Consider the following 23,740-nt stretch of genomic DNA (forward strand, 5'->3'; position numbering starts at 1 on the left):
TGCTATGTAGAACAAACATGCCTCTCCGACATTTAGAATACGGAATCACTTTGGCTCTATTCATGGTTTTCTATCTGCAACGTTCAAGAACGTTTTGCAACTAAACATGGCCCTGATCTTGTGAAAGAAAGCAAAACCAAAGACAGTACAGTCCTATGGCAAAACGTGTTGTGCAGAACTGTCACAAACGCTGCCTGCAGGAAACTGCAACAGGGTACGGTTTACTACTAGCTACCGAATTTCGTGTGAGAACTAAAAAACATCAACAAACACCAGCAAGCTCCCATTGGTTGCTAAGAAGTTTGAAAATTCTAAATGCTAACAAGAGCATGGTAGCCAAGCGCTGATAGGCTAACTAGCGACGAATTTAAACCAATCAGAGTCGTCCGCAAGTGTTTGGCTGCAGTCTGCTTGCACTTTTGTTTAGCTCGCCTTCTGAACAATTAAATGTTGTTGCTTTTTCATGAATTAACAGATTGCATGTTGTATTTTTCGCTCAGAAACGTTGCAACTTTGACATCACGGAAAGTCGATACGATAAGTAAGATCTAATTGCATTGATGTAGCTAGGCTAGAAGTTAGTTTGTTTGCTAGATATCGTGCTAGCCAGTCGAATTCACGTGTAGTTGACTTTTTTGTTGTTGACATTTTTAGTCATTTAGCAGATGCTCTTATCCAGAGCGACTTACAGTTAGTGAGTGCATACATTTTCATAGTTGGTGCATAACCTTTTGCAGTAACGTTTAGTTAGCAAGCAAGCTAACCAACGTTATTCAGCTTATAACAGTTAATACACTAATATAATTGCCAGTTTACAAGAGTTTATGAATGCTTTGAAGATAAAAAAAAAAAAAAAAAACACGCCTTCACGTTATTTTTCTAAGCGCACGTCTATTTAATGTTATCTCTTGCAGGATACAACCACTTAACTAACTAACATTCCTGTCTACAACCATTTGGTGAAAACTCCAAGTTGCAGTCATGCGTTTTCCAAGGGGGAAGACACCTAGTGTCACTGTTGGCAGTAAAATACCCAAGCTACTTGGCAAAGGGACGGCAAATCAGGTAATTTGACTAACACCTGCTTTAAACGTTGTCCTTGGATTAGGGATGGTGTTTTACTAGGGCTGGAGCAAACGCGTGCAAACACCTAGTATCTGTCTAGGTGGCTCTCCAGGAGTAGGGGTGGTCACCTCGGTTTTGGCCATTTAACTACTTTTCATCGTGCTGGGCTAGCTATGTAGTTAGCTTTGTAACCAGTCCAGTCCTTAGTTACAGATTAACACCAGACAATGTGATTTCACTAAACATTTTTGGTATCATTATACTGGGAGTTACAGGTTAAGCACTGTTTGGTGTAGCAAATATGTTTTATGAGACTCCTGTTTCCACAAATCGAGGGCAAAGACTGTATTGTTAAGGTTGGTCAAATTCTGTGTAACACCAAACAGTACCAATCCTGTAACTCCCAGCATAATGGATACCAAAAATGTTTGGTTAATTCTCATTATCTGGTGTTACAATCTGTAGCCATCCAGTCCCAAGATTTCTCATCATGGCACAGTTACATTAATTTATTGTGTTTACCTAGGGAGCTACATTTTAGGTCTGTCCCTGACTAAAATAAATCTTGGCCGACCAACAGTCATCTGTTCTTTCAACCAATCGATTGGTGGAAATGTTAACACATGTATTTTCCCATATATAGAAACATCCTATGTGTTTTAATCAAATCAACTATATGCACTGCTCTTGTCTGATGCTTTAAGCGCACTGTTTGATGAAATAATGAAAACATACAAATGAGTAGAGGGAGTCCGACCGCAATTTATTTGATTGTGCCGGGCCGGAGACTTGCGGCGCTGTGTTTAAAAAAAAAAAGACAGCTAGTAACTGTTTGACTAGCACCTGTTCTCTCTCCTCCCTGCTGCAGCGACCACAGAACATCAACAGTGTTTATCGCGCTGTCAGTGTTGATGAAGCTGCAACATAATTACAGCCATTTCTGACAGAAAAGTTATGTTACCGAAATCCCTCATTTGTTTAGGAAAAACATTCCCTGTTCCCTTAACCCTTGCTCTCTTTACGTGACACATGTATGCATTGCATGCACGTGACCAATAGGTCCTGACCAATAGCATATCATAATCACATCAATAAATAGGTCATAAACTCTGAACACCGTAACAGCAAAATGGATACTGAAGACGTGACAAATGAACTCAAAATGGGGGAATGTTTACTGGTTGCTCATGAGGTAAAGGGGAAGTCAGATGTGTGAAATACATTTGACTAGTTGTGGAAAATACTGGAGATCAAGAAAAAGAAGGTAAGGAGCAAGCGCTGCGTGCATATTATGTGTGCCAAACAGGTGCTGTTAGATTACAATTGAATTCTTCTGACTGTTTCAAACAATGTAAAAAACATTAAATAAATTATACGCGTACCAGAGAGTCTGTTGTAAAAAAAATGTTATGCCTTTATTACAGCAAAGACTAAAAATAGCCGCATTCATTCGTGAATGCAATTTCCGAAATGGAAAGATGTATTTATTGTTTACGTGAATTATTCAAGGGTCGCTTTATTTTATTTTAAAACTAAAATGCTTGGTTGCATTTCAAATCATGAATGACTCATGCTGTGTGATGACATGAACAAATGATTGATTGATACACTAGCCTATATAAGTAATGAAATATAGGCCTAAGTAAGTTACGGGATTAAGACTAAAAAGGATGCGCTCTTTGTCCTACAGCTCGATGGTGGTTATACAAGGCAGCTATACTAAGCCTACTAATGATAAAGACATCACTTATTATAATGATTATCATAATAATAGTAATAATAACAATAAGGAGATCAAGGAAAAACGAGGGTTATTATGATATAAATTTTCGGACAATTTGGAACAGTGGAAACAAAAATAAATAAATGATATGTGTAAAGCCTTTACTACAGCATAGCAAAGATAATCAATATCACAAATGTGTCTGTTTTTAATCTGACATGTTGTGGTTGCGTGAGGCTTGGTGCTCACGGAATCAGCAGGCTATTAAACACTCACAGGCAACAGAAGCAGGATTGATCTTATTTCTGTAGATATAGATAGATTATTTAAAAAGCCAGGCACATTTAAGTTAGGCTATTGATTTTAGACCTAATTAAGTTGGGGTTTCCGCTCTTCACTTTTCTTAGACAATTAAGGCGCAAGGGCTGTTTTCTTGTCTCCTCACTCTGCTGCTGCCTCCGCCACATTGTTCTCAACACCAATATGGTGGTTAACGTTGCGATTATGCACAAAGCAACTTGGTCGAGGAAAAGGCGCCAATTCAACAGTGCACTGATGTGTTTCAGAACCGCGGACAGCCACCACTATCCAACGCAGAAGAAAGTGCATTTGTGATAAAACAATATCATTTTTATTTGTTTTGCACCATTGTTCTTACGTAATATAACCATATACAATTTCAGTAGCCCATCCCCACGGCCTCCACAATGGATTAGTCCACTCAGACAGGCACAGATCAGACAGGGGTCTTGTACACCATGATAAAAAAACTAAAAACATTTGCTACGACTCGACTAAAGAAATCTCGGGTCGACTAACAGCCTATCAACCAAACATTACCGACCAGTCGACTAAATGGGGTCAGCTTCTCTACATTTGTAGTCTGTGTTGCCGGGACATATTGCATGGACTCACTGTCATGAAATTGTGGGGTGTCTGATATTGGCATGTCAATTTACCCCTTCTCATCTCTCAATGAAACCACTAGTTCTGCACTAACTAACCTCAATGGTGTGTTGCTATCAGTCTCATTGCATAGTTTCATATCAAATAATGTATATTTTCTCATCTCTGTTTTAGGAGGAAGGTCCCCAGGTCAAGAGGTCATCCTCTTCTCTGGCCAGGGAGCCCCTAAGAAGAGGACTGCCTTTGTAGACATCACCAATGTAAGTCTGTCTATCCTCTCTTTCAATCTGTCTATCTGGGGTGTATTCACTAGGAAGCAAACAGAATGAAATGGGGAGGGACCCACCTGAATTTGTCCAGAAACTAGTTTTCGGACCATAGAACAGGGTCTGAATGGCTTTCCTGGGGTGTGGCAGAGACTCTCTACAGATAGTTTAAAAGGTACTCACACTCAAACCATGAGAAGGAATAACCCAAGGAGTTAGAGATGCAAAAATAATGTACTTAATTGTGCAAAATAATACAAAGGGTGACCGGTGCAAAAATAAAAGAAAGAGCAAACGTTTCGGCCTCATGCCTTCATCAGTGCTATACAAATAAAAAAAGTAACGCACTTACAGTAAGTAGACACACCTGCTGTGCGTGGCAAGCGTAGCAGGTGCGGACAACTAACTAATTAGATATTAGCGAATGGGGATTCAACAAGGTATATTAGCGGAGAATATGTAGTAGAGAAATATACAAAAATGGACAATTCAAATGTCACATGATTGTAAGACACATCGGTATAGGCTACATAGCGATGTAAGACCGAATAGGTCCTGCTTTAAATTATGTTCTGCTTATAAAGGCTTCATAAGTCCTTCATAAGCACTACATAAATGTTAAACAATCTATAACCATATGTCATGCTTTATAAATGTGGCCTAATTGTGTGGTACATAATCACCAGTGTCAAATGTGACAACACACTCGAATATGATATAAACATGTGCTTTATAAAGGGTGACATGTTGTGCTGAAGGATGGCATACGCTCTAAAGGGATCTCATGTTAGTCACATTACACCTAATCTCGTTGCCAGACACTTGCACCCAAATGTGTGGAAGGTCTGGTGGACCAACACATCAAGCTTATCAAACTTGGCCTTCTTTAGTTAGGTTTAGGTTTAGGTTTAAAAGCACATTTTAAGAAGATCAATTGTGGAAATGTGCAGGGTTTAGCAATAATTATGACTTTTTGACTGTTAACATTTACATTTTAGTCATTTAGCAGACGCTCTTCTCCAGAGCGACTTACAGGAGCAATTAGGGTTAAGTGCCTTGCTCAAGGGCACATCGACAGATTTTTTTCACCTAGTCGGCTCGGGGATTAGAACCAGCGACCTTTCGGTTACTGGCTCTACGCTCTTAACCACTAAGCTAGTTAAGTAATGATGATGACAAATACTTTACTCAGTAAGGTCACTCCTATAGAATTCTATGGTCACTCCCACTAAGGCCACTTTTGAATGGCTGATATCCCAGGCTTATATGTGCTGTGTGTGTAATAACCTGGGGACGATATAACACCAAGAAACACTTACCTTGATGAAAGCCCCCCCCACACCTAAAGAAATTGAAAGTGTCTTTCTTCAGCTAGGTCTTTGACACATTCACCCAATCCCCCGCTGAAAGATCAGCCACAATTTTAGCACCATTGTAACAGGTTGTAATCAAGCCCTTGTCTCCAGCATTAGAACAGAAGAGGAATACCTGGTGCAGTAGTCTCTGGTTGGACTACTACAAATCATCTTGGTTCTGACACACACAAACGCAAGCTTTGCAGGTCCATCAACCCATTTTAAATATCTCACACCCTACAGTAACCTGTGGATCATGAGAGAACCTTCATAAATCATCTGAATGTTTTAACCTATTGACACTTTATGTAGTGTCCTGTATTACTTAGTTTGATGTGAGACACCTTCAGTCATTCTTAACACATCCATAAAGACACTATCGCATGACGCTGTACTTCATTTAAAGTCAGACCCCTTTAGTCATGCATAACACATACAGTACCAGTCCCAACGTTTGGACACACCTACTCATTCCAGGATTTTTCTTTATTTTTTACTATTTTCTACATTGTAGAATAATAGTGAAGACATCAAAACTATGAAATAACACATGGAATGATGTAGTAACCAAAAAAGTGTTAAACAAATCAAAATATATTTGAGATTCTTCAAAGTAGCCACCCTTTGCCTTGATGACAGCTTTGCACACTCTTGGCATTCTCTCTACCAGCTTCATGAGGTAGACACCTGGAATGAATTTCAATTAACATGTGTGCCTTGTTAAAAGTTAATTTGTGGAATTTCTTTCCTTATTGCGTTTGAGCCAATCAGTTGTGTTGTGACAAGGTAGGGGTGGTATACAGAAGATGCCCTATTTGGTAAAAGACAAAGTCCATATTATGGCAAGAACAGCTCAAATAAGCAAAGAGAAATGACAGTCCATCATTACTTTAAGACATGAAGGTCAGTCAATCCAGAAAATGTCAAGAACTTTGAAAGCGCTATGATGATACTGGCTCTCAGGAGGACTGACACAGGAATGGAAGACCCAGAGTTACCTCTGCTGCAGAGGATAAGTTCATTAGAATTAACTGCACCTCAGATTGCAGCCCAAATAAATGCTTCAGAGTTCAAGTAGCAGACACATCTCAATTACTGTTCAGAGGAGACTGAATCAGGTCTTCATGGTCGAATTGCTGCAAAGAAACCACTACTAAAGGACACCAATAAGAAGAAGAGACTTGCTTGGGCCAAGAAAAACGAGCAATAGACATTAGACCGGTGGAAATCTGTCCTTTGGTCTGATGAGTCTAAATTTGAGATTTTTGGTTCTAACCGCCGTGTTTTTGTGAGACGCAGAGTAGGTGAAATGATCTCTGCATGTGTGGTTCCCACCATTAAGCATGGAGGAGGTGTGATGGTGTGGGGGTGCTTTGCTGGTGACACTGTCTGTGATTTATTTAGAATTCAAGGCACACTTAACCAGCATGGTTAACACAGCATTCTGCAGCGATACGCCATCCCATCTGGTTTGGGCTTAGTGGGACTATCATTTGTTTTTCAACAGGACGATGACTCAAAACACACCTCCAGGCTGTGTAAGGGCTATTTGACCAAGATGGAGAGTGATTGAGTGCTGCATCAGAACACCTGGCCTCCACAATCACCCGACCTCAACCCAATTGAGATGAATCACCTTTGGTCATTCATAACACATACATAAAGGCTTAATGATTTAAACACAAATGTTTTAACACTTAGGGAAGTATCACTAACAAATAAACATTACAGACATGTTTAAATCATACATTTCCTTTTATTTTAACATTTTTACATGACGTTTCAAAAAAGTCTAGCAATGCAATTACGTTGAACATTACACAGGACTGTGAATAGTGTAGCTTGTCCCTGAGCTGGCAGACGAATGGTTCTTGCCTCTTCCTGCTGGAGTTACTGCATGTTGGTTCCAACCTTATAAGTGACAACAAAGAAAGTTAGCAGGTCTGTTAGGAGATGCCTTTATTACACCGTCTGGATAAGGGCATTTCTGTGCTGCACCAGAAACTCAAAATGGTAGGATGGGGAACTCCATTCAATTCATATTATTATATTCCTCTTTCATTTACAAATCTCATGACGTGACTATGGGACGTGGCTGTATCTAGGGGGGTTTGTATTTTCGGCTATCTATCAATTGCTGTGAAGTCATCGAAAGTATTTTAAATATTGATTGAGGTAGCTACGGTATGAAATCTAGCTTAACACTTAACCCCCTAGAGTCGATGTCCGTGCTCCTGCGGAAATATAATTTGCTTAATAAAAAATTCCCCATATAAATCTGTCAGTTTAAACTAGAGATGTTTTTTTGTTGTTGCATTGGCTGCATCTCAATCCACCACATCTGCCGATTTCGCACTTCCGCTTCTGAGGTGAAAGGTGAAAAAATAAAAACGTATAGAAAATCGGTCTTCTCACAAAATTGTCTGTAGTGTCCAAATGGTTTGGCCTACAAACTATTATGACTCCTCTATGGAAAGTTGAGACTCTCACAAACACATCTGTTTTGGTCTAGGATGCCCACAGGCCTCACAAGACTTGTCTGAAGGTCCCCCGGTACCAGTTGAAAAAATGAATGTTTAGTGCCAAAAATAAGGGGTTAAATACATGTAACAAAAATGAACAAATGTTTCCTGATCTTTCTTATATCTCTCGGATATAGGACAGACACTTCAGGACAAACTTCCTTTAGATTTTTTTTTGGGGGGACTGTTCCATGTAGTGAATCTGTTGTTCAATGCGTTTTGTATGGGCTAATAGCGCTAATGACAAATAAATACAACTGGGTATTTGATTTGCGAACTCATCACATGATCAGCAACTCTAAAAAAAGTACTTCTGGGTCACGTAATATAAAAAATAAATAGGCCCAAGAAATAGTAGAAAAGTGTGAACCATTCATCATATATGAAAAATTGTCTAAACATTAACAATTATTCATATTTCATTGACATTTGCATCAAATGTGGATTTTAAAACATGTTCCAAGGTCAAATAAATGCCCACCAATGTGAATCAATGTATATGGAATACATATTGGCTTAGAGCAAGAACTATTCTGGGTGCCACTGTAAAAGTATTGTAGGGAATACTCAGAATGGTCTGTAGATGTGTCTATATGGTGTAATTTCATGGGGCTCTGAATAATACGGAGTTTTGCTGGCCTTTTACTCCACCCATTCCATTTGAGGCCGAATCACATCACGTGCGCTTACTGCACTACAGAAAACCTGCTAACCAAACAATAGTGCAAGCCGTGCTCACTGAATTAAAGGGCTACACTCAAAAATCTATGTTTTCTTAGATTTTTCCCAGACCTCAAAAGTCATCCCCTGATGTGGTTTAAGCATTGTTGTGAACACAGAAAATAACATTTTGTTTTTCTATAACAAAACGGATAAACCATTTTGGGGGAAGTTGAGATCTGTTCCAATATTGACCATGCACCCAAGAGTGTTTTAAGGGCTTGTAAGCAAGCATTTCACGGTAATGTTGTATTTGGCGCATGTCACAAATACAATTTGAGATATATACTGCTCAAAAAAATTAAGGGAACACTTAAACAACACAATGTAACTCCCAAGTCAATCACACTTCTGTGAAATCAAACTGTCCACTTAGGAAGCAACACTGATTGACAATACATTTCACATGCTGTTTTGCAAATGGAATAGACAACAGGTGGAATTTATAGGCAATTAGCAAGACACCCCCAATAAAGGACTGGTTTTGCAGGTGGTGACCACAGACCACTTCTCAGTTTCTATGCTTCCTGGCTGATGTTTTGGTCACTTTTGAATGCTGGCGGTGCTTTCACTCTAGTGGTAGCATGAGATGGGAGTCTACAACCCACACACGTTTCTCAGGTAGTGCAGCTCATCCAGGATGGCACATCAATGCGAGCTGTGGCAAGAATGTTTGCTGTGTCTGTCAGCGTAGTGTCCAGAGCATGGAGGCGCTACCAGGAGACAGGCCAGTACGTCAGGAGACGTGGAGGAGGCCGTAGGAGGGCCACAACCCAGCAGCAGAACTGCTACCTCCGCCTTTGTGCAAGGAGGAGCAGGAGGAGCACTGCCAGAGCCCTGCAAAATGACCTCCAGCAGGCCACAAATGTGCATGTCTCTGCTCAAACGGTCAGAAACAGACTCCATGAGGGTGGTATGAGGGCCTGACGTCCACAGGTGGGGATTGTGCTTACAGCCCAACACCGTGCAGGACGTTTGGCATTTGCCAGAGAACACCAAGATTGGCAAATTCGCCATTGGCGCCCTGTGCTCTTCACAGATGAAAGCTGGTTCACACTGAGCACATGTGACAGACGTGACAGAGTCTGGAGACGCCGTGGAGAATGTTCTGCTGCCTGCAACATCCTCCAGCATGACCGGTTTGGCGGTGGGTCAGTCATGGTGTGGGGTGGCATTTCTTTGGGGGGCCGCACAGCCCTCCATGTGCTCGCCAGAGGTAGCCTGACTGCCATTAGGTACCGAGATGAGATCCTCAGACCCCTTGTGAGACCATATGCTGGTGCGGTTGGCCCTGGGTTCCTCCTAATGCAAGACAATGCTAGACCTCATGTGGCTGGAGTGTGTCAGCAGTTCCTGCAAGAGGAAGGCATTGATGCTATGGACTGGCCCGCCCGTTCCCCAGACCTGAATCCAATTGAGCACATCTGGGACATCATGTCTCGCTCCATCCACCAATGCCACGTTGCACCACAGACTGTCCAGGAGTTGGCGGATGCTTTAGTCCAGGTCTGGGAGGAGATCCCTCAGGAGACCATCCGCCACCTCATCAGGAGCATGCCCAGGCATTGTAGGGAGGTCATACAGGCACGTGGAGGCCACACACACTACTGAGCCTCATTTTGACTTGTTTTAAGGACATTACATCAAAGTTGGATCAGCCTGTAGTGTGGTTTTCCACTTTAATTTTGAGGGTGACTCCAAATCCAGACCTCCATGGGTTGATACATTTGATTTCCATCGATAATTTTTGTGTGATTTTGTTGTCAGCACATTCAACTATGTAAAGAAAAAAGTATTTAATAATATTATTTCATTCATTCAGATCTAGGATGTGTTATTTTAGTGTTCCCTTTAAATATATAAATTGTGTGTGTGTGTATATATCAGACTCTTTTATCCAAAACGTCTTAGTCATGCGTGAATACATTTTTACATATGGGTGGTCCTGGGAATTGAACCCAATATCTTCGCATTGCGATGCACTACCAAGATGTATGCCAGGGTTATAAATGCATTGTGACGCCTCATTTTAATTTATAAGGCCTTTATTAAGCGGTGCTTATGCCACCCTTTATAAAGCACAGGTTTGTCATATTTGACGTAGTGAGTTATGTCACATTTGACATTGGCGCTTATGTCACACAGTTATCCCACATGTATGAACCCTTTATAAAGCATGACATAGTAATAGATTATTTGTAACACATTTAGGTAATGTTCATGAAGCCTTTATGAAGCCTTCATAAAGCTTCATATCATTTAAAGCGGGACCAAAAAAATTATGGGTACAGTACTCAAGTGTAAAGTTCAGAGGGCAGACGGGGGACTTCTACCAGGTTTGGAGGTGTTTACTAGGGACGGGCACTGATACCGCCTTTCAGTCTTGTTTGGCAGTTGGGTGTTTTGTGATGGGTGTATATAGAGTGCTATTACTCACTGTAATAGGGGATTGGCATCAGATGTATGAGTTGTGCAAGGCACATGCCCATCTCAAGTTAATATTCTGCCCTATCTGCACAGTATGTGAAATGACTCTTGTTGAGTCTCTAGTCTCTTCCACACACTTACAGGCACACAAGGTCCACATCAGCCTTCCGGGAACCAAGAAGAAAGACTCCCTTAAGAAGACACAGAAGAAGACCACCACCACCAAGAACGAGGCTAACCTGAAAAAGTAGGTTAACACACTTGTTTTTCTCTCTCCATCGATCTGTTCTGCCTTTTTATGGTGTTGGCTGTATTTAAATGCACCATGGCTCGTTGTGGTGTATTTTATTCGGTAGTAGAATAGTCTTGTACCTTGCCCTTTAGTTTGATGGGCTGTGGAGAATGGTCTAGTCCAGGGTTGCCCAACCCTGTTCCTGGAGAGCTACCCTCCTGTAGGTTTTCGCTCCAACCCCAGGTGTTACTAACCTGATCCATCTTATCAACCTGCTAATTATTAGAATCAGGTGTGCTAGATTAGGGTTGGAGCAAAAACCTACAGGACGGTAGCTCTCCAGGAACAGGGTTGGGCAGTCCTGGTCTAGTAAAAAATGAGTGGTGTATAGAGTGAAAGAGCCAAATACAAAATGGAGGGATTCATTGTGTGTGTTTTAAGGGGAAATTAAATAAAAATATTATAATAATATGCCATTTAGCAGACGCTTTTATCCAAAGCGACTTAGTCATGTGCGCATACATTTTTACGTATGGGTGGTCCCGGGGTTCGTACCCACTACCCTGGCGTTACAAGTGCCATGCTCTACCAATTAAGCTACAGAGGACTACAACTACTCACCACATTTTCTGCTCTGCAGTGCCAATTGAGCTACAGAGGACCATGCTGATACTGAATTCCTTGACCACTCACTCGTATCTTATTACAATACGATATACTTTATCGTCCATTTAATGGAAATTAGTTTTGTGAGAGGTCGTAATATACAGTGCCTTTGGAAAGTATTCAGACCCCTTCACATTTTCCACTTTTTGTTACATTACAGCCTTATTCAAAAAATGATTTTTAGTTGTTGTTTTTTTTCAGCAATCTACACACAATAAATACCCCATAATGACAAAGCGGAAACAGGTTTTTAGAACGTTTTGCAAATGTATTCAAAATAAAACTGTAATACCTTATTTACGTAAGTATTCAGACCCTTTGCTACGAGACTCAAAATTGAGCTCAAGTGCATCCTGTTTCCATTGATCATCCTTGATGTTTCTACAACTTGATTGGAGTCCAACTGTGGTAAATTCAATTGATTGGACATGATTTGGAAAGGCACACACCTGTCTATATAAGGTCCACAGTTGGCCACAGTTGACAGTACATGTCAGAGCAAAAACCAAGCCATGAGGTCGAAGGAAATGGTCCGTAGAGCTCAGAGACAGGATTGTGTCAAGGCACAGATCTGGGTAAGGGTACCAAAACATTTCTGCAGCATTGAAGATCCCCAAGGACACAGTGGCCTCCATCATTCTTAAATGGAAGAAGTTTGGAACCACCAAGACTCTTCCTAGAGTTGGCTGCCTGGCCAAACTGAGCAATCGGGGGAGAAGGGCCTTGGTCAGGGAGGTGACCAAGAACCCGGTGGTCACTCTGACAGAGCTCTGGAGTTCCTCTGTGGAGATGAGAGAACCTTCCAGAAGGACAACCATCTCTGCAGCACTCCACCAATCAGGCCTTTATGGTAGAGTGGCCAGACGGAAGCCACTTCTCAGTAAAAGCATATGACAGCCCGTTTGGAGTTTGCCAAAAGGCACTTAAAAACTCTCAGACCATGAGAAACAAGATTCTCTGACTGATAATACCAAGATTTAACTCTTTGGCCTGAATGCCAAGCGTCACGTCTGGAGGAAACCTGGCACCATCCCTAAGGTGAAGCTTGGTGGTGGCAGCATCATGCTGTGGGGATGTTTTTCAGGGGCAGAGATTGGGAGACTAGTCAGGATCGAGGCAAAGATGAACGGAGCAAATTACAGAGAGATCCTTGATGACACCCTGCTCCAGAGCGCTCAGGACCTCAGACTGGGTTGAAGGTTCACCTTCCAACAGGACAACGACCCTAAGCACACAGCCAAGACAACGCAGGAGTGGCTTCGGGACAAGTCTCTGAATGTCCTTGAGTGGCCCAGCCAGAGCCCGGACTTTGAACTCGATCGAACATCTATGGGGAGACCTGAAAATAGCTGTGCAGCTTGAGAGGATCTGCAGAGAAGTGTCATACCCAAGAAGACTCGATGCTGTAATCGCTGCCAAAGGTGCTTCAACAAAGTACTGAGTCTGAATATTTATGTAAATGTGATATTTCAGTATTTTATTGTAAATAAATTAGCAACAATAAAAACATTTTTTAAAAACTATTTGCAACCATTTCTAAACCTATTTTGGCTTTGTCATTATGGGTTTTTGTTTGTAGAGGAGGATTTTTTTTAAATGTAACAAAATGTGGAAAAAGTCAAAGGGTCTGAATACTTTCCGAAGGCACTGTACATCATGTTTCAGCAATACTTTATTATAAAACACTACTAACCCTTCCCTACCTCTCCCTACCAGGTCTGAATCGGTGAGCTCAGAAAGCCAGGAGGAGGACAAACATGGGGGGGAGGATGAGACCCCAGTGGAAGAGCTGGTGGCTGTGGAGGCTGTTCCACCTAGAGAGTTGCCCCCACACCCCACCCCACCTACAGAGACCACAGGTATGGCTTATGGCTGACTTTATCATCATTCATCAGCCTTTACAGGGCAAGGTTCTGTCATTGACACTTTGGAAGTTGATTGAAGAGCGATTCCATTCCAGCATGGCCACACAATATTTTTGGTATATCAGATTGTTCTGGCAATTCTCACATTAACTTCCTTCGGAAGAAGGATGTTTGATATGCTTTTTACATTTTTAACACAAACCATTTTTTGTTGTTGAAAATCATGATTAAAATTGCAATTTTAGGCCCTTTTTTAGACCTACAGTTGAAGTCGGAAGTTTACATACCTTTGTTTGCAATTACAGAGATCATACGTTTCCTGTAGGTCTTGACCAGGTTTGCACACACTGCAGCAGGGATTTTGGCCCACTCCTCCATACAGACCTTCTCCAGATCCTTCAGGTTTTGGGGCTGTCGCTGGGCAATACGGACTTTCAGCTCCCTCCAAAGATGTTCTATTGGGTTCAGGTCTGGAGACTGGCTAGGCCACTCCAGGATCTTGAGATACTTCTTGCGTAGCCACTCCTTAGTTGCCCTGGCTGTGTGTTTCGGGTCGTTGTCATGCTGGAAGACCCATCTTCAATGCTCTTACTGAGGGAAGGAGGTTGTTGGCCAAGATCTCGCAATACATGGCCCCATCCATCCTCCCCTCAATACGGTGCAGTCGTCCTGTCCCCTTTGCAGAAAAGCATCCCCAAAGAATGATATTTCCACCTTGATGCTTCACGGTTGGGATGGTGTTCTTGGGGTTGTACTCATCCTTCTTCCTCCAAACACGGCGAGTGGAGTTTAGACCAAAAAGCTCTATTTTTGTCTCATCAGACCACATGACCTTCTCCCATTCCTCCTCTGGATCATCCAGATGGTCATTGGCAAACTTCAGACGGGCCTGGACATGCGCTGGCTTGAGCAGGGGGACCTTGCATGCGCTGCAGGATTTTAATACATGACGGCGTAGTGTGTTACTAATGGTTTTCTTTGAGACTGTGGTCCCAGCTCTCTTCAGGTCATTGACCAGGTCCTGCCGTGTAGTTCTGTGCTGATCCCCCACGAGGTGAGATCTTGCATGAAGCCCCAGACTGAGGTTGATTGATCGTCATCTTGAACTTCTTCCATTTTCTAATATTTGCGCCAACAGTTGTTGCCTTCTCACCAAGCTGCTTGCCTATTGTCCTGTAGCCCATCCCAGCCTTGTGCAGGTCTACAATTTTATCCCTGATGTCCTTACACAGCTCTCTGGTCTTGGCCATTGTGGAGAGGTTGGAGTCTGTTTGAGTGTGTGGACAGGTGTCTTTTATACAGGTAACGAGTTCAAACGGGTGCAGTTAATACAGGTAATGAGTGGAGAACAGGAGGCTTCTTAAAGAAAAACGAACAGGTCTGTGAGAGCCGGAATTCTTACTGGTTGGTAGGTGATCAAATACTTATGTCATGCAATAAAATGCAAATTAATTACTTAAAAATCATACAATGTGATTTTCTGGATTTTTTTTAAGATTCCATCTCTCACAGTTGAAGTGTACCTATGATAAAAATTACAGACCTCTACATGCTTTGTAAGTAGGAAAACCTGCAAAATCGGCAGTGTATCAAATACTTGTTCTCCCCACTGTATATCCACAGTAAAACGAGTCGTATATCGACAACCTGAAAGGCCGCTCAGTAAGGAAGAAGCCACTGCTCCAAAACTGCCATAAAAAAGCTAGACTACAGTTTGCAATTGCACATGGGGACAAAGATCATACTTTTTGGAGAAATGTCCTTTGGTCTAATGAAACAAAAATAGAACTGTTTGGCCATAATGACCATTGTTATGTTTAGAGGAAAAAGGGGAAGGCTTGCAAGCCGAAGAACACCATGCCAACCGTGAAGCAAGGGGGTGGCAGCATCATGCTGTGGGGGTGCTTTGCTGCAGGAGGGACTGGTGCACTTCACAAAATAGATGGCATCATGAGGATGGAAAATGATGTGGGATATATTGAAGCAACATCTCAAGACATCAGTCAGGAAGTTAAAGCTTGGTCACAAATGGGTCTTCCAAATGGACAATGACCCCAAGCATACTTACAAAGTTGTGGCAAAATGGCTTAAGGACAACAAAGTCAAGGTATTGGAGTGGCCATCACAAAGCCCTGACCTCAATCCTAAAGAAAATGTGTGGGCAGAACTGAAAAAGCGTGTGCGAGCAAGGAGGCCTACAAACCTGACTCAGTTACACCTGCTCTGTCAGGAGGAATGGGCCAAAATTCACTAGACTTATTGTGGGAAACTTGTGGAAGGCTACCCGAAACGTTTGATCCAAGTTAAGTAATTTAAAGGCAATGCTACCAAATACAAATTGAGTGTATGTAAAGTTCTGACCCACTGGGAATGTGATGAAATAAATAAAAGCTGAAATAAGTAATTCTCTCTACTATTATTCTGACATTTCACATTCTTAAAATAAAGTGGTGATCCTAACTGACCTAAGAGAGGGAATTTTTACTAGGATTAAATGTCAGGAATTGTGAAAAACTGAGTTGAAATGTATTTGGCTAAGGTGTATGTAAACTTCCGACTTCAACTGTATACTTGCCCGCTGGAAGACCCAATGATCCGTGAACCGTACATTGTATAGACAGCATCTTTGTGTCATTATACTCCTTATAGTGTGCTATACAATATGAAGTAGCGCTTCATTCTTAAATAACATTTTACACATTAATTGATTTACCATTAAAACTATTAATCTCCCAAAAGTACCCTTTTTGATTTAGTTATTGTTTTAAGCAAGATCTAAAAATTGTCAAATTTCCAGTGGTCTCTACCATTATTAAAAGTTATGATCAATTTTGAGAAAGAGGCGAGGAGTATGCAATTGATATTCTCCCTTTTGAACATTTATTCAAAGGGATCTCCCTCTGCTGGTGATTTGCTGAATGTGCAATCCTACAGGAGAGCTATGATTGGTTAATAACCTTTTAATGTCAATTTTATAATTTATTCAAAAGTAGCAATGAGTCCACTCTGGAAATGTGATGTGTTTGAAGAGTATATTGTGCCAAACAATATGTCTAAAAATAAGCAAAATCAAAAAGGGTACTTGCCAGTGTGGAATCACTTCTTAAATATGTCGCTAACCTTAAACAAAATCATTTTGGTCACACACATAAAGATCTGTCATTTACTTGATCAGAAATGCTCTAATGTTACAATTGCCAAAACAGGCTTGCTACACCTGGTTAGGTTTGAAGAGGTTTGTCAATAGCGCTATTACTCACTGTGGCCCTGTGTTTCTCTGTCAGATCCCTGAGGAGTTTGACATAGAGCGGGGTCATCCTGGTGCTGGGTGTCTGACTGCTGAGTACGTCAAGGAGATCTTTAACTACCTCAAGGCCAAAGAGGTTAAGTTCATCCTGGCTTACTACATGCCCATCCAGCCGGGTCTGAACCCTGGGATGAGGGCCATCCTGGTAGACTGGCTGGTTGAGGTGCAGGTGAGGAAATCGGTATACTTGCTACTACATTAATACAGTTTACATACACCATAGCCAAATACATTTAAACTCAATTTATCACAATTCCTGACATTTAATCCTAGTAAAAATTCCCTGTCTTAGGTCAGTTAGGATCACCACTTTATTTAAGAATGTGAAATGTCAATAATCGTAGAGATAATTATTCATTTCAGCTTTAATTTCTTTAATCACATTCCCAGTGGGTCAGAAGTTTACATACACTCAATTAGTATTTGGTAGCATTGCCTTTAAATTGTTTAACTTGGGTCAAACGTTTCGGGTAGCCTTACACAAGCTTCCCACAATAAGTTGGGTGGATTTTGGCCCATTCCTCCTGACAGAGCAGGTGTAACTGAGTCAGGTTTGTAGGCCTCCTTGCTTGCACACGCTTTTTCAGTTCTGCCCACAAATTTTCTTTAGGATTGAGGTCAGGGCTTTGTGATGGCCACTCCAATACCTTGACTTTGTTGTTCTTAAGCCATTTTGCCACAACTTTGGAAGTATGCTTGGGGTCATTGTCCATTTGGAAGACCCATTTGCGACCAAGCTTTAACTTCCTGACTGATGTCTTGAGATGTTGCTTCAATATTTCAACATAATTTTCCTTTCTCATGATGCCATCTATTTTGTGAAGTGCACCAGTCCCTCCTTCAGCAAAGCACCCACACAGCATGATGCTGCTACCCCCGTGCTTCACGGTTGGGATAGTGTTCTTCGGCTTGCAAGCCTTCCCCTTTTTCCTCCAAACATAACGATGCGCATTATGGCCAAACAGTTCTATTTTTGTTTCATCAGACCAGAGGTTATTTCTCCAAAAAGTATGATCTTTGTCCCCATGTGCAGTTGCAAACCGTAGTCTGGCTTTTTTATGGCGGTTTTGGAGCAGTGGCTACTTCCTTGCTGAGCGGCCTTTCAGGTTATGTTGATATAGGACTTGTTATACTGTGGTTATAGATATTTTTGCACCTGTTTCCTCCAGCATCTTCACAAGGTCCTTTGCTGTTGTTCTGGGATTGATTTGCACTTTTCGCACCAAAGTACGTTCATCTTTAGGAGACAAAATGCGTCTCCTTCCTGAGCGGTATGATGGCTGTGTGGTCCCTAGTTTATACTTGCGTACTATTGTTTGTACAGATGAACTTGGTACCTTCAGGCGTTTGGAAATTGCTCCCAAGGATGAACCAGACTTGTGGAGGTCTACAATATTTTTTCTGAGGTCTTGGCTGATTTCTTTTGATTTTCCCATGATGTCAAGCAAAGAGGCACTCACTGAGTTTGAAGGCAGGCCTTGAGATACATCCACAGGTACACCTCCAATTGACTCAAATTATGTCAATTAGCCTATCAGAAGCCATGACATCATTTTCTGGAATTTTCCAAGCTGTTTAAAGGCACAGTCAACTTAGTGTATGTAAACTTCTGACCCACTGGAATTGTGATACAGTGAATTATAAGTGAAATAATCTGTCTGTAAACAATTGTTGGAAAAATTACTTGTGTCATGCACAAGTAGATGTCCTAACCGACTTGCCAAAACGATTGTTTGTTAACAAGACATTTGTGGAGTGGTTGAAAAACTAGTTTTAATGACTCCAACCTAAGTGTATGTAAACTTCCGACTTCAACTGTACTATACAATGCAGTATGCCTATAATACTGAAAATGTAAATGAAGTGTTACAGCGAAATCAACCTTTTTGAAGGTAGTTCAAATAAGAGTGAGTGTTGGGATGAAAGTGAGAAGTCCGTTTGACACTGGTTCTGTGCATGCTGGAGAACTTGAGAAGTGTGTCTTGACACTATGATTCTGCAGGAGAACTTTGAGCTGAACCATGAGACCCTCTATCTGGCTGTGAAGGTGACCGATCCCGACCTGTCCACTGCTCCTGTCAATAGGGAGAGCCTACAGCTCATATGATCCACAGCCATGCTCTTAGCAATCTTGTTTGAGGTGAGCACCAAGGTTATTATAGTAAACTAAAACTGGAACTAAAATGAAAAAAATATTTAGTAAACTGAAATAAAATAATTTACAAACCTGTCTGCCTGTCCCTGTTTCGCTGTCGGCTGCTGTGTGAGCGGAGGAGGGAGAGATGCATTCTGCAATTGCAGGAAAAAGACTGATTACTCACAGCTTTCTGTGAGTATATAATTGATTTCTCACCTCTCAATATTGAGTTCATGGCATCACTTTATAACCAGAGTAAACTATGTAGTAGGGATTAATATTTTCCCGAATATCTAAAACATTTCTATACCGGGAATAATTCATTTAAGTGCCCATTTTAAGACCTATATAAATTCACTATGCCAGGTTTCTCCCTAAATAAGAGGGGCGCTGCGCCACAATATAAAGATTTCAGAGTGTTATGATGAGTTTCTCGGGTATCAAAGAATCAAGGATGCAAGGATATACTTAGACACTTTGTAGACAGTTAATGCAAATGTTTAATGATCGGTACCGGGTTCGTTACATCAATGACCAGAGCTTTGCCCTTGGTGTTACGAACTAACTTGAACAAAGGAGAGACACTACCTTATATACCTTCTGTTACCCTCTTCTTGGCATACATCTGGTGAGTCTCCATGGGCACTCCCTGTCTTTGATGTTCATCACCCTTACCCCAAGTTATATCCTGTCAAATCAATTATTCTAATATCAACCTCAGTAATCTCCTTTGACATAAGGAATGCAGACTTAGTGGAACCAAATCACTTATCTAGTAACTCTTCCCTGGTCCACACAATACTATAACATGACATCATTACACTATAAAAACCTCATATCACAGAGCAAAATAAACATATACTCAGTAATGATGGCATAACCATTTTTGATCGCCAATGACATCGTTGTGTATTGCGAAACAGGCCGTTCAATTAATTAAGCGCATTTCATCAGTATGGCTCTCTCGACACTGAGCGAGTTCAGGGCGCACAGAGCGCACCCCGAGTATAGCGTTGTCGAATCGTACAAACTTTGTAACTGCAGTCAAAAGTCAAATGACCAAAGTTGCTAAGCTTGCTAGATAACCTCCTTCAACTAAAGACAGAATATCTCCCATTTTTGGCAGATCCGCTCATGAATAACGGGGAGATCAAGAGTGGAAATAGTTTTAAATATGAAGGTATCTTAACAGAGACCAACTCTGTTTAAAAAATAACCATATCTACTCTCGTACCGTTTGTTGATAACACATTTTCTACCAAAGTTCTCATATGGGCAGCAAGTACGACACAGCGGGGAAAATGTTATAGCAGTATTTTGACGTGCTTAGGCGAGAGACGTGTGCTTTGATAATGCAACCTAAGGATTACAGATTCAAGTCAGGATTTTGAGTTTCATTGGGATTTGGACTGGATAGGAAAATAGCCTAGGCTCTAGGACAGGAGAAGGTAGAATTTTCCCTCATGCCTCTCTAAATTGTTAACGGACATCATGTCTGTGACAGAGATGCCTATGTAGTGAATTTTGCATAGGCCTATCAAATTTGTGACTGTCTGAAGAGTCACAATGACAGCTCAAAGAGGCACACGTTATTTTATAGGCTATACTGTAGGGGTTTCCTGTATGGTTTATTAACTGCATTCGGGTTGCGTGTGCACTCTGGCAGTGGCAATTATGTGTGTGCTTTGAATTTATGTGACGTAAATACGCTATGCTAAAGGCTTCCATGCAACAACCTGTTAGAATAACGTGCTATAAATGTTTTTGCTAATCTGCTGCTGCGCATGTTGTGTATTTTGTGGAATTGCATTAGTGCGACATTGGGGGGAATGTTGCAATTTCCCGGGTCTTGTCATTTTGTATTTATTTCGGGAAATTAAAGTATATATTTTTTAAATAATTGGTCGATATGGTTGCAAAGCTACCAGTAATTTACCAAAGTTACTGGAATCTTTGGTCATTTTGGTAATTAACAGGTAATCTATGGGAACTTTGGTAATTTATACTTCAGGGATGCTAACTTGTCACTTTTGGTGATATTCATAGTTTTGATCTCAAAACAGATCATCCACGTGAATCTTGTAGATCTGTAAAAGTGTGTGTGTGTGGGGGGGGGGGGGGGTCTGACAATGTATGCAGAGTGTATCACCCATTGAGCTGTAAAAGAGAGGCGCAAACAGCTCTTCTCCCTGTGTAATCATTACCTTCTCTCTCGAAATGAATGACTGAGTATATAATGCATCCCTACACGTCCTACAAATAGAATATCAAACAGAGTTCAGAGCATGATGTCAGATATATCATATCAGAATGAGTGCTTCATCCAGTATCACGTGTGACTGCTGTGATCAGCCAGCCGCATCCCCTAACCAGCAGCTGCTTCTCTCTGTTCTTTCTGCACATCTATCAGATTTAAAATGTTATTTAGCTGGGATGGCAAGCTGTGTTGTGCAGACAGTGATGGACTTTCTGTTACATTTGTTTAATTATTGGAGTGTCTCACAGCATGAGCGATGTGGATATGTATCATTTCATTTCGCCTGTAAGAACAAGCAGGCCAGTCTGACTAGGCTTCGCTATCACGCAGCCTCGCAGTGCCACTGCCACAGTTTGTCCGGGTGGCCAGCTCTAGGAAGAGTCTTGGTGTTTACAAACTTCTTCCATTTAAGAATGATGGAGGCCACTGTGTTCTTGGGGACATTCAATTCTGCAGAAATGTTTTGGTACACTTCCCCAGATCTGTGCCTCGACACAATCCTGTCTCGGAGCTCTACGGACAATTCCCTCGACCTCATGGCTTGGTTTTTGCTCTGTCATGCAATGTCTACTGTGGGACCTTATATAGACAGGCGTGTGCCTTTCCAAATCATGTCCAATCAAGTTGTAGAAACATCTCAAGGATGATCAATGGAAACAAGATGCACCTTAGCTCAATTTCGAGTCTAATAGCAAAGGGTCTGAATACTTATGTAAATGTGATATTTCAGTTTTAGTTTTTTTATAAATTTGCAAAAACTTAAAAAAAGAAACTGTTTTTGCTTTGTCCTTATGGGGTATTGTGTGTAGATTCATGAAACAAATAAAATAATTAATCAATTTTAGAGTAAGGCTGTAACGTAACAAAATGTGGAAGAAGTCAAGGGCTCTGAATACTTTCCGAATGCACTGTATAGCCCAACAGAGCTAAAACACAAAGGCACTTTTTAATGAAACGAACCCAGTGCATACTGTAGGCCATAGGCCTTTTATCCATCCCTTTAAATGCCCATAGAGAAAGAGGATGTCACTCACAGAGGAGGGCTTTAGCGTGGAGCGTCTCTCCAAAAAAATATGGCCACACACACTGAGCGCCCACTGGGAGGGGGCACTGGAAGTCGGGATGCTGAGGACCTGGCGGGCAAGCTTGCTGAGCGCAGAGAACTGAAATCTCTGTGCCTGCCACCACAACAGAACAGCGCTGGGTCTGCTTGTTAAACTGGGGTCCAAGTTTTGACTTGGGCGTAATGATATCTGCTCCATCCTCCAAGCCGGAGAACTCATGGTATGTGACTTTTGAGCTATTTGGATGTGAGGATCTTGGCTCTTCATCAGTGGGGGGACCTACGGCTCCGGCTCTGCTCTCAAGGCCCAAAGTCATAATGAGCTCTTTGGTTGCCTGAATAACCTCATGTGCAGTTTCCTCCAGCATCTTCAACTTGGGGATCAAAAACTTTGCTATCAAAAAAAGCATGTGGAGTGGCCGTAGTAGACTACGGGTGTTTGTAGCCTGCATGCGACTTTAGGCTAGGCTATATGTTGTTTGAGATCAATTGTTTTGTACTGTTTTAAGGAACAAAGTTTTACAATATCATGGAAAGTAGCCGGCGTGTGGCGAAAATCACCTGTCGTTCATTTCTGTAGGCTATAGGTTGCTTGCGTGAGATTAGCCTAACTGTTTTGCTCTGTCTGTTTTAACAAGAGAAAAAACGATTGAATAAGTTATTACATTTTCATCTCAATTAAACCGATCTGGTTGAATAAACGTGAAATACTGTACCTGGTTAAATAAAAAATAATTTACCTGGTTAAATACAAATAATTGGTCTTTGCATGCAGCAAACCTATAGGCATATGCGCTTTCACTATCAAAAAATATGTATTTGCTTTTGTAAAGCCAAGTTAAACCTGCTGCCAATGACTGGAACAAATTGCAAAAATCTCTGAAGCTGGAGACACTTATCTCCCTCACTAACTTTAAGCATCAGTTGTCAGAGCACCTTACCGATCACTGCACCTGTACACAGCCCATCTGAAATTAGCCCGCCCAACTACCTCATCCCTATATTGTTATTTATTTTGCTCATTTGTACCCCAGTATCTCTATTTGCACATCATCTCTTGCACATCTATCATTCCAGTGTTAATACTAATTGTAATTATTTTGCACTATAGCCTATTTTATTGCCTTACCTCCATAACTTGCTAAATTTGCACACTGTATATTATATGTATTTCTGTTGTATTTTTGACTTTGTTTTGTTTTACCCCATATCTAACTCTGTGTTGTTGT

At 41.3% G+C, this 23,740-nt stretch overlaps 1 pseudogene across 1 annotated transcript; it reads left to right on the forward strand.

Annotated features, from left to right (window-relative positions):
• The first annotated feature begins 433 nt into the window (after window positions 1-433).
• LOC311132527 (G2/mitotic-specific cyclin-B3-like) lies at window positions 434-19,224 on the forward strand (annotated as a pseudogene). The gene is made up of 7 exons (XR_014615362.1): window positions 434-541; window positions 915-1,065; window positions 3,869-3,954; window positions 11,128-11,231; window positions 13,599-13,741; window positions 17,032-17,223; window positions 19,057-19,224. The product of XR_014615362.1 is annotated as a G2/mitotic-specific cyclin-B3-like (transcript).
• The last annotated feature ends 4,516 nt before the right edge of the window (window positions 19,225-23,740 follow it).

The sequence above is a fragment of the Coregonus lavaretus genome (genome assembly GCF_964263955.1).
Source record: "Coregonus lavaretus genome assembly, chromosome: 7".
Lineage (NCBI taxonomy): Eukaryota > Metazoa > Chordata > Actinopteri > Salmoniformes > Salmonidae > Coregonus > Coregonus lavaretus.